Source organism: Chionomys nivalis, chromosome 18 (genome assembly GCF_950005125.1).
Source record: "Chionomys nivalis chromosome 18, mChiNiv1.1, whole genome shotgun sequence".
In the NCBI taxonomy this organism is placed as follows: Eukaryota; Metazoa; Chordata; class Mammalia; order Rodentia; family Cricetidae; genus Chionomys; species Chionomys nivalis.
Window position 1 is genome coordinate 39,571,258 of NC_080103.1, and position 14,520 is coordinate 39,585,777.

A 14,520-nucleotide genomic window follows, 5' to 3' on the forward strand; every position below is an offset into this window, starting at 1 on the left:
CATTTTCTTGTTGTTATAAAACACTATGATCAAGACAACTTATAAAAGAAACCATTTAATTTGGCTTACAGTTTTGGAGAAGGGTTAGAGTGCATGGTGGTGGGGCAAAGAAAACAGCTGAGTGCTCACATCTTAATACACAACCACCAGGCAGACAGAGAGAGAGAGAGAGAGAGAGAGAGAGAGAGAGAGAGAGAGAGAGAGAGAAAGAGAGAGAGAGAGAACAGAACACTAGGGCTCACATGAGTATTTTGAAACTCCAAAGCCTGCTCCCAGTGACACATCTTCTCCAACAAGAACACATCTCCTAATTCTTCCTGAAGAGCTCTACCAACCGGGGACCAAATATTCAAACTTCTGAGTCTATGGGGGGTCAGTTTCAGTCAAACCACAATACCAGCTAAGAAAAGCAATACCACAGATTTTATTTATTTATTCAACAAACATATTTAGAACCATGATGTTTTAAATTTGATGTAAAAACACTAAATGCAAACACTAATGAAACTCTGAAGACAGAATTCCTTAAGTTAAACCCATGGTTAGGGTGAACTTTGGCTTATTACTGAAGAGGTATGCCTCTTCTTTCGTTCAGATTTTCCGAAGGTGCCCTTCAGAATTTTGTTTTGTTCTTGGTGACACATCACCAGTTATGGAGGACTCTCAGCTACAAGCTTTCCAGTCACCTTCATCATGCTTGTTTGATGACAGAGCTGAGACATTATTTGGTCAATAAATAGAATCTCTGCGATTCTTTTTTTTTTATATTTTTCCATTCAAAAGTTTCCACATCCTTCCTTTTCCCCATTCCCCTCCCCCCACTCCCCTCCCACTCCCCCACTCATCCTCCTCCCTCCCCCTCTGGTCCTAAGAGAGGGCAGGGTAACCCTGCCCTGTGGGAAGTCCAAGGCCCTCCCCGCTCCATCCAGGCCTAGGAAGGTGTGCATCCAAACAGACTAGGGTCCCAAAAAGCCAGTACATGCAGTAGAAACAAGTCCCAGTGCCATCATCAATGGCTTCTCAGTCAGCCTCCATTGTCAGCCACATTCAGAGAGTCTTGTTTGGTCACATGCTCCTTCAGTCCCCATCCAGCTGGATTTGGTGAGCTTCCATTAGATCAGGCACACAGTCTCAGTGGGTGGACCAAACCCTCGCAGTCCTGACTTCCTTGCTAATCTTCTCCCTCCTTCTGCTTTTCAACTGGACCTTGGGAGCTCAGTCCAGTGCTCTGATATGGGTCTCTGTCTCTATCTCCATCTATCGCCGGATGAAGTTTCTATGGTGATATTCAAGATATTCATAAGTGTGACAAGGCCAGTTCAGGCACCATCTCCTCTGCTGCCTAAGGACCTAGCTGGGGACATCCCCTTAGATACCTGGGATCCCCTCTACAGCTAAGTCTCTTGCCAACCCTAAAATGGTTCCCTTAATTACTGTATTTTCTTCCCTGCTCCTATATCCACCCTTCCTCCATCTCAGCTCTCCCACTCCCCCAAGCTCTCCCCAATCCTTCCCTTCTCCCTTTTCCATCCCCCTCTCCCCTTCCCCCACCCCACCTCCACCTCCACCTCCACCCCCATGCTCTCAACTTTTGCCTGGCTTCAATTTCCAGAAGGATCTATATGTTTCTCTTTGGGTTCACCTTACTATTTGGCTTCTCTAGGCTTGTGAACTATAGACTCAATGTCCTTTGTTTATGTCTAGAGTCCACTAATGAGTGAGTACATACCATATTCATCTCTTTAGGTCTGGGTTATCTCACTCAGGATAGTGTTTTCTATTTCCATACATTTGGACGCAAAATTCAATATGTCATTGTTTTTTTACCTCTGAGTAGTACTCTAATGTGTTCCACACTTTCTTTATCCGTTCTTCCATTGAGGGGCATCTAGGTTGTTTCCAGGTTCTTACTATTACAAATAATGCTGCTATGAACATTGTTGAACAAATGCTTTTGTAGTATGATTGGGCATCTCTTGGGTATATTCCAAAGAGTGGTATTGCTGGATCCTGAGGTAGGTTGACTCCCAATTTCCTGAGAGACCACCACACTGATTTCCAAAGTTTGCATTCCCACCAGCAGTGGATGAGTGTTCCCCTTGCTCCATATCCTCTTCAGCATAGGCTGTCATTGGTGTTTTTGATTTTAGCCAGTCTGACAGGTGTAAGATGGTATCTCAAAGTTGTTTTGATTTGCATTTCCCTGATTTCTAAGGAAGTTGAACATGACCTCAAGTATCTTTTGGCCATTTGAACTTCTTCTGTTGGGAATTCTCTGTTCAGTTCAGTACCCCATTTTTTAAATTGGGTTATTTAGAATTTTAATGTCTAGTTTCTTGAGTTCTTTATATATTCTGGAGATCAAATCTTTGATGTGGAGTTGGTGAAGATCTTCTCCCATTCAGTAGGTTGCCTTTTTGTCTTAATGGCAGTGTCCTTTGCTTTACAGAAGCTTCTCAGTTTCAGGAGGTCCCATTTATTCATTGTTGCTCTTACTGTCTGTGCTACTGGGGTTCTACATAGGAAGTGGTCTCCTGTGCCCATGTGTTGCAGTCTACTTCCCACTTTCTCTTCTATCAGGTTCAGTGTGGTCAGATTAATATTGAGGTCTTTAATTCATTTGGACTTGAGTTTTGTGCATGGTGATAGATCTGGATCTATTTACATTCTTCTACATGTTGCTATCCAGTTATGCCAACACCATTTGTTGAAGATGCTTTCTTTCTTCCATTGTATACTTTTAGCTCCTTTGTCAAAATCGGGTGTTCATAGGTTTGTGGGTTACCATCCGGGTCTTCGATTCGATTCCATTGGTCAACGTCTCTGTTTTTATGACAATATCAAGCTGTTTTCATTACTGTAGCTCTGTAATAGAGTTTGAAGTCAGGGATGGTAATGCCTCCAGAAGTTCCTTTATTGTATACGATTGTTTTGGCTATCCTGGGTTTTTTGTTTTTCCATATAAAGTTGATTATTGTTCTCTCAAGTTCTGTGAAGAATTTTGTTGGGATTTTAATGGGGATTGCATTGAATTTATAGATTGCCTTTGGTAGAATTGCCATTTTTACTATGTTGATCCTACCAATCCAAGAGCATGGAGGATCCTTCCATTTTCTGGTGTCCTCTTCAATTTCTTTCTTCAAAGCCTTGAAGTTTTTGTCAAATAGATCTTTCACTTCCTTGGTTAGTGTTACCCTAAGGTATTTTATGCTATTTGTGGCTATCGTTAAAGTTGAAGTTTCTCTGATTTCCCTCTCTGCTTCTTTATTTTTTGTGTATAGGAGGGCTACTGATTTTTTTGAGTTGATCTTGTATCCTGCCACATCACTGAAGGTATTTATCAGCTGTAGGAGTTCTTTGGTAGAGTTTTGGGGGTCACTTATGTATACTATCATATCATCTGCAAATAATGAAAGTTTGACTTCTTCCTTTCCAGTTCAAATCCCCTTGATCTCTTTATGTAGTCTTATTGCTATTGTTAGTACTTCAAGCACTATGCTGAAGAGATATGGAGAGAGTGGACAGCCTTGTCTTGTACCTGATTTTAGTGAAATGGCTTTGAGTTTCTCTCCATTTAGTTTGATGTTAGCTGTCGGCTTGCTGTATATTGCTTTTATTATAATTTAGGTATGATCCTTATATCCCTAATTTCTCCAAGACCTTTATCATAAAGGGGTGTTGAATTTTGTCAAATGCTTTTTCAGCATCTAGTGAAATGATCATGTATTTTTTTTCTTTCAGTTTATTTATATGATGGATTACATTGACAGATTTTCGTATGTTGAACCAGCCATGCATCTCTGGGATGAAGCCTACTTGATCATAATGGATAATTTTTTAATGTGTTCTTGGATTTAGTTTGCCAGTATTTTATTGAAATTTTTTGCATTGATGCTCTTTCTTGGTTGAGCCTTTGTGTGGTTTTGGTGTCAGGGTAACTGTAGCTTCATAAAAAGAGTTTGGCAATGACTCTTCTGTTTCTCTCATATAAAATGCACTAAGGAGTGTAGGTATCAGCTCTTCTTAGATCTGGTAGAATTCTACATTAAAACCATCTGATCCTGGGTGCTTTTTTTTTTTTTTTTTTTTTTTTTTTATGACAGCTTCTATTTCCTCGCAACTTTTAGGTCTATTTAAATTGTTAACCTGGTCTTGATTTAATTTTGGTATATGGTACTTATCTTAAAAAAATGTCCATTTATTTTACATTTTCCAATTTTGTGGCATACAGGTGTTTGTAGTGAGACCTAATGATTCTCTGAATTTCCTCAGTGTCTGTTGTTATGTCCCCCTTTTCATTTCTGATCTTGGTTTTTTTTTTGGATTTTTGAGACAGGGTTTCTCCGTAGCTTTTTGGTTCCTGTCCTGGAACTAGCTCTTCTAGACCAGGCTGGCCTCAAACTCACAGAGATCCACCTGCCTCTGCCTCCCAAGTGCTGGGATTAAAGGCATGCGCCACCACCGCCGGGCCATTTCTGATCTTGTTAATTTGCATGTTCTCTCTCTGCCTTTTGATTAGTTTGGATAGGGGTTTGTCAGTCTTGTTGATTTTCTCAAAGAGCCAGCTCTTTGTTTCATTGATTCTTTGGATTGTTTTCTGTGTTTCTATTTTGTTGATTTCAACCCTCAGTTTGATTATTTCCAGTCTTCTACTCCTCCTGGGTGAATCTGCTTCTTTTTTTTTCTAGAGCTTTCAGCTGTGCTGTTAAGTCTCTAATGTGAGCTTTCTCCATTGTTTTTTTTTTTTTTTTTAATGTGGGCACTTAGTGCTATGAACTTTCCTCTTAGCACTGCTTTCATAGTGTCCCATAGGCTTGGGTATGTTGTGTCTTTATTTTCGTTGAATTCAAGGAAGACTTTAATTTCTTTCTTATTTCTTCCTTGACCCAGGGGTGGTTCCATAGTTGACTATTTAGTTTCCATGAGTTTGTAGGCTTTCTGGAGGTAGAATTGTTGCTAAATTCTAACTTTATTCCATGAAGACACAGGTGGTTACTAATTTTTTTTTTGTATCTGTGGATGTTTGCTTTGTTACTGAGTATGTGATCAATTTTCGAGAAGGTTCCATGAGATGCTGAGAAGAAGGTACATTTTTCCTATTTGGGTGGAATGTTCTAATAGATGTCTGTTAAGTCCATTTGATTCATTACCTCTGTTAGTTCTCTTATTTCTCTGTTAAGTTTCTGTCTGGTTGACCTGCCCATTGGTGAGAGAGGAGTGTTGAAATCTCCTACTATTATTCTGTGGGTTTGATGTGTGCTTTGAGTTCTAGTAATGTTTCTTTTACAAATGTGGGTGCTTTTATATTAAAGGCATAGATATTCAGGATTGAGACTTCATCCTGATGAATTGTTCCTGTTATGAGGATAAAGTGTCCTTCTCCATCTCTTCTGACTGATTTTAGTTTGAAGTCAATTTTGTTAGTTATCAGTATAACCACACCTGCTTGTTTCTTAGGTCTGTTTGATTGAAAAACCTTTTCCCAGCCCTTTACTCTGAGGTAATGTCTGTTTTTGTGGTTGAGAAAAACCTTTTCCCAGCCCTATACTCTGAGGTAATGTCTGTCTTTGTGGTCAAGGTGTGTTTCTTATAAACAGCAAAATTTTGGATCCTGTTTTCATATCCATTCTCTTAACCTGTGCCTTCTTATAGGTGAATTGAGTCCATTGATAATAAGTGATATTAATGGTCAGTGGTTGTTAACTCTGGTTATTATTTTTTTTTGGTGGTAGTGTTTGTGTGTTTCCCTTCTTTGAGTTGTGCTGGTGGAGGGTTGTTAGATGTCTGTGTTATTATGGGTGTTGTTGGCTTCCTTGGGTTGTGGTTTTCCTTCTAGTACTTTCTGCAAGGCTGGGTTTTTCGCTACATATTGTTTAAATTTGTTTTTGTCCTGAAATATCTTGTTTTTGCCATCAATGGTGAAAGAAAGCTTTGCTGGGTATAGTAGTCTGGGCTTGCATCCGTAGTCTCTTAATGTCTGCAGCACATCTATCCAAGACCTTCTGGCTGGCTTTCATGGTTTAGAGAAGTCAGGTGTAATTCTGATAGGTTTACCTTTATATGTTACTTGACCTTTTTCCTTTGCAGCTCTTAATATTCTTTCTTTATTCTGTATGTTTTGTGTTTTGATTATTATATAGCGAACAGATTTTTTTTTTATCCAGTCTATTCGTTGTTCTGTATGCTTCCTGTACCTTCATAGGAATATCCTTCTTTAGGTTGGGAAAGTTTCTGGGCCTTTGAGCTGTAATTATTCTCCTTCTTCTACTCCTATTATTCTTGAGTTTGGTCTTTTCATGGTGTCCCAGATTTCCTGAATGTTTTGTGTTAAGAATTTGTTGGATTTGTTGTTTTCTTTGTTCAATGAGTTTATTTCCTCTATAGTATCTTCAGCATCTAAGATTCTTTCTTCTATCTCTTGTATTCTGTTGGTTATACTTGTCTCTGTAGTTCCTGTTCATTTACCCAGATTTTCCATATCCAGCCATCCCTAGGTTTATGTTTTCTTGATTTCAGTTTTCAAGTCTTAAACTGTTTCTATTCCCTGTTTGATTGATTTTTCTTGTTTTTCTTGGGTATCTTTGAGGGATTTATTCATTTCTTCTAACTTTTTTTAGTCTTCTCATCCATTTCTTTAAGGGAGTTTTTCACATCCTGTTTAAGGGTCTCTATCACTTTCATAATGTTACATTTAAAGTTGATTTCTTCTACTTCTTCTGGATTAGGGTGTTCAAGTCTTCCTGTTGCATGTTTGCTGGATTCTGGTGTTATCATGTTGCTTTTCAGGTTGTTGGAAGAATTCTTGAATTGGCGCCTGTCCATCTCTTCCTTCAAATGTGATCAGGAGAGTCGGCGTCTTGGTTCAATCTTTGCTGTGGCTAACAGTGTACTTGGGGGTTTTCTTGGTCTGCCCTCTCTCAGGTCCCCTCAGCACTAGAGTTGACTCTCAGATCCCCTCCACCCTGAAGTAGGCTGTGGTGGTGGATCTAAGGACCCCATAGATGAACAGGAGTGCTTGGTGGCAAGATGGGATGGGGTAAATAGAACAAGCCAGTAGCCGGGGAAATGCCCCTTTGAATGGCCAGGAATATTTAGGGAATTGGAGGGAGGTTGTACTCTGTTTTTAGGGTGTCCAGCCGGCCAAGGCGAACACACACTTACCCCTCCAGATGGATCTCCTGGTACAGGAGCAGGGCCTCTTGCTGGCCAAGGACCTTAGAGGCAAAAGGGCAGGCTTGGTAGTTGCAGGGTCCTGTGGAACAAAGAAACCCCTGTAGCAGTAGCACTCACCACTGTGTCCCCAGATCCTCAGCCCCAAAACAGGCTGAGTTGGGGGATCCTAGGACCCTGCAGATGGAAAGGGGTGCTTGGGGACAAGCTGGGATGGGATCTCTGTGATTCTTTTTAAAGTAGTGTTTGTACTAATTTAATCTGAATCCTTCACTAAAATGGTGAATGGAGAAAATTTTATATACTTCTGATTTTAAAACTTTAATTCTTTTGCATACAAATGGACGGAAATTGAAAACACTATCCTGAGTGAGGTAAGCCAGACCCAAAAAGAGGAACATGGGATGTACTCACTCATATTTGGTTTCTAGCCATAAATAAAGGACATTGAGACTATAATTCGTGACTCTAGAGAAGCTAAATAAGAAGGTGAACCCAAAGAAAAACATATAAGCATCCCCCTGAATATTAACCTTCATCAGGCGATGAAAGAAGACAGAGACAGAGACCAACATTGGAGCACTGGACTGAAGTCTCACGATCCAAAGGAGGAGCAGAAGGAGAGTGAGCATGAGCAAGGAACTCAGGACGGCGAGGGGTGCACCCACACACTGAGGCAATGGGGATGATCTATCGGGAACTCACCAAGGCCAGCTGGCCGGGGACTGAAAAAGCATGGGACAAAACCGGTCTCGCTGAACATAATGGACAATGAGGACTACTGAGAACTGAAGAACAATGGCAATGGGTTCTTGATCCTATTGCATGTAATGGCTTTGTGGGAGCCCAGGTAGTTTGGATGCTCACCTTAATAGACCTGGATGGAGGTGGGTGGTCCTTGGACCTCCCACAGGGCAGAGAAACCTGCTTGCTCTTTGGGCTGAGGAGGAAGGAAGACTTGATTGGGGGAGGGGGAGGGAATGGGAGGTGGTGGCGGGGAAGAGGCAGAAATCTTTAATAATTAAATTAATTAATTAATAAAAAAATCAGCAAGAAAAAAAAATAAATAAAACTTTAATTCTAAGTCCTCTAAAAATATCAGTAGTATTGTCTTTTCAGGGGGAATGACACCGTCCCTTGTATATAATATAATTTCCTTCTAGCTTCTGAATGCTTGGCTTCTTTGCTTCTAAGTCTTGTCACTGATGGATGATCTATGAATTATTTGACTTCTGCATTTTAGAAACTGTCCTTTAAAGGCATTGTTTCCACATTGCTTTTAAGAGGGCTTTCGATGACTCACTTTTGGCTCCTCTGTCTCTTTGTACCTGGGCCCAAGATATTTATGCGTATGTTTGGTGGGGTCTTTGGTCAACTGCTTGAAATCTCCTTGCTCAGCATGTAGACACATTTCCATGTGTGACATCATCAGGTACAGCCAGCCAAGCGTTGGAACATATGAAAATTATTCCTGACCTTTGAGAAAGACTTTATTCTGGAGTTCATAAGTCAGGCATGCTTTTAGTACACATAGCAAAAATCTTTGCCTTGTTGTAAACTTTATAGCTGAAACCATAAAGACACCCAACTGTCTCCCTCTGTCAGAACTCTGGAAGTCGATGGGAGTCTCAATGTAGTTTACCCTTGAAAGTCAAACACACTGTCTGCCCATTTCCCTCTCTGTCCTGCTTGTAGGGTCTTGTCTTAGTCACTGTTCTATTGCTGTGAAGAGATACCATGACCAAAGCAACTTTCATAAAGGAAATCATTTAATTGGGGCTTACTCAGAGGGTTAGTCCATGGTCATCATGGTAGGAAGCATGGCAGCACACGTGGTACTGAAGAAATAGTGGAGAGAGCTACTTCCTGCTCTGTAACAGGCAGAGAGAGAGAGAAAGAGAGAATCTGGGTGTGGTAGGAATTTTTGAAACTTCAAAATCCAGTCCCAATAACACACTTCCTCCAACAAATGCACACTCACTCTGACAAGGGTCACACCTCCTAGTCCTCTTAATCATTTCAAATGTTTTCACTCCCTGGTGACTAGGCATTCAAATACACACACCTACGGGTGCCGTTATTATTCAAACCACTATAGGTCTCAAACTGACTTCACTAGTTCCAGGTGTCACAGTTACTTTCAGAAGAAAAGAGACGGGAAGAGAAAGACGCAAAACATCATTTTCTTAAGCATGGCTTTCCTTTAATCAGTGAGCAGAAATGACTCTAGAAGTTCCCAGTGGGCATCTTCTGACAAATCCTTGGCCAGGACCGACACATCTGTCCCTTCTATAGCATCAGCTGACAAAGGGGAGCATTTTGGAAATGACCAGCTTCAGTAACCTCAGCTCATCCTCAGGACAGCTCACACTGTGGCCACAAAGTCGAGAAGTTCGCTGGCAAAGAGGGAACGGGAACTGTCTGTTCGAGTCCATCATGAAGACTAATGCCCACACGTTTGAAGGCGCAAGTCATAAACAATCCCACACCAGTTTGGAATTGTGATTAATAGGGTGGTATTTATTTAAAGGGGAATAAACTTACAGATCACCGTCCCAGACAACAGCCCTCTGCGCAATTAGGAAGAAGTCTAGTCGCCCGAACAGGAGCAGGAAGTAAAGAGAGCGAGGAGGGAAGTAGCCGCTTTTTTTTTTAAAGGGAAAGAGACCACGCCCCAATGGGCTGGTATCTCAGTGGCTATTGGCTGGAGGAGCGGAAGGACCTCCCGCAACACACGTTCCGGCAGTACACACACAGCCTAGAGGGAGCTTGTCTGTAAGAGAGGGAAGACAGGTCTGGATTTATGCTTCCTGTTACTCGTGATGCTTTCCACACCCAGCTTCTCTGGTACCTTAACTATCTCTCCACCTCTTCCTGCTGTCACTCTACATAGGTCCCCCTCTCCAGCCACCCTGGCCTATTTCCACAGTGAGTTCCATTCGTTATGTATTCTCATTCTCCTCGCCTCTGCACATGCGTGCTCCATCCTAGGTTTACTTCTTTTGGAGTCTCTTGAGTTCCTCAGAACACAGTGTCACGGCTACTATTGGTTGTCAACTTGACTACATCTGGAATTACTAAATTAACTAAAACCCAAGTGGCTGGGTGCACCTGTGAGGGTATTTTTTAAATTGAATCATCAGAAGTAGGAAGACCCACTATTAATATGGATTTTTTGAGTTGGGAAAAATCCACCTTTAATCTGGGCCACATCTGCTGGCAGCCTGTGTAAAGGACAAGGAAGAAAGAAGCTTTTCCTCTGCCTGCTTGCTTTCACTCTCTCCAGAAAGTCCATTCCTCACTGCCATGAAAGTCTGCCTCTTCTGGATTCTGACATATACTAGAGACCACCTGAGACAGCCAGCCTTGTAGCCTGAACAACTACTGGATTCTCAGATCTTCCATTGGTAGATCCAGCTTTCTGGATCACAGTTTTTAGGCCACTCTAATAAATCCCCAAATCATACATACATATATATATATATATATACATACATATATATAGTATCGTGTATATTGTTATATTATTTATATAAAAATATATGTATATTACATGTTATTCTATAAGTTCTCCTCTGCTAGAGAACCACACAGCTTTCTTCTCATGAATACCTGCATTGATCAAGACATATCACAATGATGGATCATGCTCCACACTCTAGTACAGTTGTACTTGGTACCATTCATTTATCTTCAGATCAATCTTGATCTGGTCAATTACACTGCACATTAATAACAGTAGGCTTAATGGCCCAACCAAGCACTACTAACACACCTAGGATAGACAAAAATAAGAACTGACTTCTCAACCAGGCCCCACTCAAAATGGATGTTCTAAGTTAGGGAATGGTATTTGACAAAACTTCAAGTAGTGATATGGGGATCCAGGATCCTTCTGTCTCAAGACACTGTCCTCTTTGAGATATTGCCCTCGAGATGGCCACAGAAAAAAAGTGTTGTGAATTCACACTGGGTTTTATTTTGTCACCTTGGCTTGGAATCCACAGTTATTACTGTCACTCACATCATTGACCATAACTAAACCCATGATTGCTATGACTAGCAAGGATGCTAGGGCTCAGAGTCACCAGCAACTCCCCCTGCAAGAGAAAAGACAAGTCTTTGGTGACCACCTTGGCTCTGCACTGGTCTCTCCTCACTGTAGGACTCATTTTGCTGGTCCAGTGCAGTGGCAGGTCAGAAAGAGAAGAATGCTGCTGTTGAAAAATGTGTACAGCAGTCAGCCATCATCCCTATGGTGGTTTGAGTAAGAATGGACCCCATAGGCTCATGATTGGAGTGCTTAGTCATCAGGGAGTAGCTATTGGAAATGTGACCTTGTTGAGGTAGGTGTGGCCTTGCTGGAGGAAGTATGTCACTGGGGGTGGGCTTTGAGGTTTCCAATGCCCAAACCAGTCTCAGTGTCTCTCTCTTTCAGCTGTCTGCTGATCCAGATGTAGAACTCTCAGCTTTCTCTCTATTACCCTATATGCCACCATGCTTGCTGCCATGACAATAATAAACCAAACTTCTGAACCTGTAAGCCAGCTCCAATTAAATGTTTTCCTTTATAAGAGTTGCCATGGTCAGCCGGGCGGTGGTGGCGCACGCCTTTAATCCCAGCACTCGGGAGGCAGAGGCAGGCAGATCTCTGGGAGTTCGAGACCAGCCTGGTCTACAGAGCTAGTTCTAGGACAGGCTCCAAAGCTACAGAGAAACCCTGTCTCGAAAAACCAAAAAAAAAAAAAAAAAGAGTTGTCATGGTCATGGTCTCTTCACAGCAATAGAAACCCTAAGACAATCCTCAAGATGAGGCTCTACACACGGCAAAGTGCTGTTCTGAGACATGTTTATCATGTATGCTTATTTCCCATCAAGGATGTGCACACTGACTATTTCCTTCAACTTTCTGGGGCTGGCTTGAGGGGGATTTGTAAAGAGCCATGCCTCTTCCAAAGATGACTCAGGTGCAGAAACTGCTTATGTGATTCTCTACGATAGCATTTTGTTTACTGGCAGAATTCCATAGAAACAAATGTGGGCAAAGGAAATTGCATTCTGGTGGGAGAAAAGAATGACACTGAATGAAATCAAACAACTTTCCTTGTCCACATTTGGTGCCAGGTGTCTTTTATTTGCCCAGTTGGCTGCAACCAGAAACACTATTGTCACAAATCCCGGTGGTCACTCATTGCACCATGCTGCCTCCAAATCTAACAGCAGGAATTTGGCACTCTTTATGGTCAGCTGCAGAAACTTAATGAATGCTTCTGGAATTCAGCTACAGCATGACCTAGGTAGACCTTTGTAGTTAGTCAAAGCCCCAAATTACATTTATAATATTGTTTCTAAAGAAGAGAGCGTTGTAAGACCCAACAGATAAGACAAATGCATCTGGGTATCAAGTCTTGCAGTATATGGGGGAAACCCTTTCCCAGCACAAGCTGGGATGAACTGGATGTTGTATTTTCTGTTGGATCTTTAATGTACTCCTAGTGTCCCATTCTGTGTGGGGTTGGCAGAAAGTGGCAGTTTTATCGAGGTAGTGTAGTGCTGTATAGAATATTACTGACACGATGACAAAGATACAGTCAAGGGTGAAAGAACCCAATAGGGTTCACTGATGCCTTCTTTTTTCCTCTTTGTCTCTCTGTTGTATATGTGGTACATGTACACGAACGAGTGTGAGTGTACCCATATGTACCTGTAGTGATACGAGTGAGATTGTCCCCCACAGGCTCTGGCATTTGAACATCTGATCTCCACTTGGTGGTGGTGTTTCCAGAGGTTTAGGAGGTGTGGCCTTGCTGAAAGAAGTATGTCCATCATGGTGGGCTTCGAGGTTTCATGTCTTACTTTATTCCCAGTTTGTTCTCTCTTTTTCCTGCTCGTGGTTCGAGATATGAGTTCAATGGCGGATCCTGTCTCAGACTTCGCCATTCTGGTGTGTTGACTCTGTGAGTTCAAGATTTGAAAGAGTCCCAGGATTTGAATCACAAGGCTTGATCACTTTGCTCTGCATCTCTCAGTGGTAGGATTGCCATCTTCCTCGCTTGCTTCAGAGGCACTTTTCATACCGAGTATGTAGCATCAATAATAAATTTCATATTATTTTGTGTTTTTCTTTAACAACTGAAACTCGGTAGTGTGGACCCAGGAACAGCAGTGTCTGCACACAGCAACAGTACAATTGATTCTTTTGTTTATGATTTGTTTCATTACATAGAATCAGTTGAACTTGATAATCAAAAGCTAAACTATATTTGAAGCACAAAGTGACATTTGACTTTTTGATAGCTCAAGATATGCACTTTTCCTCCTTCATTCTGAAGCCTTACCTTCTTTATTGTAAAAATGCTGACTTTGTAGTGGCCAGTAGAGTATAGTGAGCAGTGGCCTTTCTCTTGCAGACCTGGCCCATGAAAGCCACCTGTGCCCTATCTGACGCTGCCAACCATGTATTGACACACAGGGGAATCTCAAAAGCCACATACTGAAAATTGAAGAATCATTGAGACCGAAGAGTCTGTATTTATTGTGATGAGTCTTTTTCTGTCCCACCAGCCAGCTCCCACATAATGATACAGAGACTTTTATCTATCTATCTATCTATCTATCTATCTATCTATCATCTATTTATTTTTGGTTTTTCAAGACAACATTTCTCTGTGTAGCCCTGGCTATCCTGGAACTCACTCTGTAGACCACACTGACCTCAAACTCACAGAGATTCACCTGCAATTGCCTCCTGAGTGCTGAGATTAAACGAGTGCACCACAGCCTGACAACAAGGACATTTTAATTAGTTATGAAATCTCAGTTTATAGCTTAGGCTTGTTCCCAACTAGCTCTTATAGTTTTTTGGGTTTTTTTTTTTTTTTTTTGGTTTTTCAAGACAGGGTTTCTCTGTGGTTTTGGAGCCTGTCCTGGAACTAGCTCTTGTAGACCAGGCTGGTCTCGAACTCCCAGAGATCCACCTGCCTCTGCCTCCCAAGTGCTGGGATTAAAGGCATGCGCCACCACTGCCCAGCAAATTATATTAATCTATATTCTACCATGTGGTGCTATCTCTCTTCCATCTTGTACCTCCTATTTCCTCTCTGTGCCTAGATTCTTCTTCCTCATCCTTTCTCTTCCCAGAAATCCCACCTATACTTCCTGCTTAGCTATTGGCTGTTCAGTTTTTTATTACACCAATCATAGCAATACACTTTCAGTACAAATATCCCACAACAGTTTATAAATGAACAAAGCCTTATTCTCAAATCCACACCTCTAACAGACCTTTATGAGAGAAGTTAAGTAAAACTACTGCATTATGATCCCAAGAGAAGAAAGTTATCTGCCAGC